Source organism: Pinus tabuliformis, chromosome 8 (genome assembly GCF_031772625.1).
Source record: "Pinus tabuliformis cultivar Carrire ecotype Pingquan chromosome 8, CPIR1, whole genome shotgun sequence".
NCBI classification, from domain to species: Eukaryota; Viridiplantae; Streptophyta; class Pinopsida; order Pinales; family Pinaceae; genus Pinus; species Pinus tabuliformis.
The window spans coordinates 410,527,086-410,531,291 of NC_142294.1; positions in this window are offsets into that span (position 1 = coordinate 410,527,086).

Genomic DNA, 4,206 nt, shown 5'->3' on the forward strand with positions numbered 1-4,206 from the left:
TTGCTTTGTGAATTTCTGCTCGTGCTCTTGGAATGAGCTCTAATTGCTCGTGGATGGTCTTATATAAACTGCCATTGGCAGTAATAATTGGCCAATATTGGCAATAGCACAGTTTTTAATTCAGCAGTTACCTTGTCCAGTGTGAGCTCCTTCTTCCAGCTCTGTTATTTTTCTCTTTAAAGTTTTGACATCCCTTTCTTTCTAGCCACATTTCTTTTTCTTTTATCATACTTGTCATTCACACTGGCTAGGGATTCTTGACTTCATTGAGCTCTTTCATTTGAGCTTCCAGGACTTGTATTTCAGTTTGCAGCTTCTGCATATCCAGACTATTGTTTGTTCTGTTGTTGGTGAAGTGTTGATGTAGTCGGTGCTGTTGCTTCTGTTTGTTTGAGGAAGGAGGAGCAGTAGTAGTAGTGGATTCTTCTTCAGATTGATAGTTTCAGGAGGAGGTTGGGAAAGTCTGCCCTTCTTCTCTTTGTGCCAGGTGGCCTGTAATGCTACCCGTGCTGCTTCTGCCTCTCCTAGCTTTTCCTGTGTTTGCATCAGCTGCTTGTACAGGGTTACCAGCAGAGTGTTTGCCCGTTCATCATGTCTTTGTTGGGCTACATCGTCAGTCTGAGGGTGAATAGTGGCTGGGAGTTTGATTTTCCTTCTTAAAGCTGCCAAATCTGCATCCCTCAATTTCAGGATCTCTTGTATGCCTTTGATATCTTTGGGATCATGCCCAATCTCTATAAATTGTCTTTTGCCTGGGATGATGCCTTCTCCAATTCCAACTGGGCAGCTGTATTATTAAGGCTATTATGTAGCCTGTAATTGTCTAAGGTTTGGTCTGCTAATGAAGCATAGACCATCTCACCCGTTTGTTTGTGTAGTTCAATCTTGTCCATCGGGTGGATGTCTTTAGCCAAGGACCTCCAGGTTAGTCCTGAGATAATCTGAAGCAGATTGTGGCTGAAGTGCTGTTGGCATAAAATGACTCATGATCATTTTGCCTTCTTGTAGATCAAAGGCAGACATGAGCCTTTGTTGATTTGTAGGAGCCATGTTCAGCAGATGATTGTACAGCTGTATCCTGATAGGCTCATTTCTCCTTTTGATTTCGATGAACTGTTGCTTAATGCCAAGTCCACCTTCCTTTTGCTGCCTTGAGGAGCTGACCTCTCCTCCCAATGTCCTATCTTGTTCCTGTTGGAAGGAACTAGCTGATGTTTCCCTGCTAGGTGGAACTATGCCAAAGGACTGCCCCATTGCATTTTCTTCTTCAGAGAAGGGGTTTTATTCTTTGCCTTTTCTCCCCATGAGTTGTTGATGCTGTGGGGGGAGTCTCCCTGTCTCTTTTCCTAAAGATGAATGTATCCTCCTCTGTGGGGTCTGGAGGATTGATGCCTCAGCTGGAATATCTTGCCTTGGAGGCACTATTTGCTCAGTGGTTTTAGGATTTTCCACTGTCCTTTTTCTTGCTGGGGAGGTTGCTCCTGCCTTTGTTGCTCTTGATGCTGCTGCTCTTGCTGCCCTGGCTGTTCTTGCAGCAGCCCTTCTGCTTGCTTTTCCATCTCTTCTTGCTTTCTTGCAGCAATGTTTCTACCTGTTCTTCTGTTAAAGGAGGTGGCTGTTCCACCTGCTTTTCTTTGCCCTTGCTGTGTGTAATATCCTCGGCAGCCTGCTGTGTTGTTGATGAGGAAGTTGCTGTCCCAAGTTGCCTTCTGTATGTGAGGGGAACCTGTACACAATTTCCAGATCAACATTCTTTTGAATATTTCTGGCTTCCTTTTCTAACAACTCTTCTTCACTAAATTCCTCTTCTAAGGTGCCCTCTGCCCATCTCAGTGTGTTAGCATACTGCTCAATCTCGGCTGCCCTCACATGTGCATAGGTTCCTAGTTTATATTTGATTCTTCTCAGTGAAATGAAGTGATTAGGGTCATTGGGTACCCCAAAAAAACTGGTTTGTAATCTGAGGCCCTCTAGGGTTTGTCTGCCTCTTTCCATCCCTCCTCTCTCTATTGTAAAGGAAAGTCCCAGCTGGCTCCTTATCTTCAACTGTACTTTCTTGTTCTTGCTTTCAAAGTGATGGCAGTCAGCATTTCCGAATTGCCTGAAATACTCCAAGGCAAACAGTCTCATTGGGACATACCTGGCAATCTATATGGCTTTAACACACAGCCATATATCCTGATCACTGTGTGGTGTTGGTAGAAGTACCAATCACCAATGCTGTATTTCTTAGACAGATGGAGAACTCTCCTCATATCATCAGTCAATCTTGGAGGAGGGACACCATACAATAGTGTCAAAGCTGGGTGAATGAATAAATCTACAAACTCATTATATGTATATGGTGACACTGAGCTGCAGTGGAAAACTGATGTCCAGAAGACAACTGATCTTGGACTCCCCTGGGCATTCACTTTCTTCAAGAGGAGTGGGAAGCTATCTGATTGGTAGAATAGAAACAAATGGTAGATGTATGAGGCATACCTAAATAATCTTTCCCTTGGCAGATTTATTAGCTGCTCATGGATCCTGTCTGCAATATATGTGGCATAGTCATAGTGAATGGCAGGAGCCCTTCCAGGTGAAAATATGGACAGCATTGCCATTATACTGTGATCCACATCCTCCACTCCCCTGAACCCCAGGACATAACTGATTAAATCCACCATCATTTTGCCCAAATCATTTAAGTATTCATATCCAATGGGAGGAGTTCTGATGGTTTCAGAGGTTGGTGTGACAAAACATCTGATTGATTTTGATGATCTGATCATCTGCCAGCTTAGTTCCCTTCCTTATTAGGTGCTCCATGGAGAGAGGAGCCAATGACTTTGTTGTGTGGAAGTGTAGCATCTCATTGATGCTCTCAGGGGTATTTGAAATAGGATTGAGCCAGTGGGGCTCAAAACAGCTCTTTGACAGGGGTCATAGCACTCCTGACATCTGTAAATGAATTCAGGCAAAGGGATAGCCTGAGGAAGGTTATATATGGGTAGATTGGAGTCCAAATTCCCAGGATGTCAGTTCCACTGAGGTGCTGGGCTTTTTAGTTCATTGAGCATATGAATGTTATATTTAGAACCCATTCTAAACCACTCCATCATCTGGTAATCCACATCTCCTAATGCTTTCCACTCCAGTTCTCTTTGAGGGCATTCAGTGGTTTGATATTGAGTGCAATTGGTGTCTCCATGGTGATTTTAAGTCTTCTAAGTTGTAATTGAACTGTTTGAAGTAGGCAAACCAGTTCAGGGGTGATTTATCACAATGCAGGTGAGTTACGGGTATAAGAGGGGAATTATCCAAGAGCAAGTGAAATTTTGTTTGAATTGGGGCTGCAATACTGTCAGGCCTCCCTCTGTCACTTGTAGCAAGTTTTTAAAGGATAAAACTACTGCCTCACGATTGCACGAGCATTTTCAATTGTTTTGACAAAACTTGGGAATTTTATACTTATCAGCTAGTAGTTGTTTCGAGGTGGTGGTTGAAAACAGAGGTTCTGTAGAGGAATTCACTGGTGAATTATGAGTTTAACGTCCTTTTAAGCTTCCTGTGAGATGTTATAGACAACTGCAGGCGTACGGAGGAAAATGACGAAAAATACTTGGTTGTTAGAACAGCGAACAGAGGTTGTATGAGCAGGCAGGAATGGTACTCTGAGGTCGCCTGGTTGATTTTAGCAGGTTGGCGAGGAATCGGACGCGAACGGCATGCCAACAGAGCAAGAAAAATAGAGCGAAAAGAACGTAAAAGCGCAAATTTTGGCCATAATATAGACTTTTTCCCAAATTTGGCGCCCTTTTGTGATGACGTCAGCATGACGTCATTGGTGGGTCAGGGTTGGATGACGTCAGCTGACGTCATCGGGTGACGTGGCGAGTTCTCATTGATCCATGGGGGACGATGAGGTGGCAGCCACGTTGGCGGAGGGGTGGACAAAGGACGGAAGAAATGGCATAGGCGAGGTGACGTGGAGTTGATGTGGCGCTGAGGTGGGCCAACTATCAGGCGGCTAGAGTCGTGGCGGTTACGGTTAAGTGCTGTAACGGTCACGGTCTCTCGGGGCGGCTTAAATACGGCACGGTTAGCGTCAGAATCTGACCCGAGAGAGCGAGAAGGGGACGCGTGGCACAGGCCTGACGTACCCCTTCGTCATCTTCTCGGGTGGTAACGGGGGGACGTCGGGCCCAACCCGATATCGCTGTG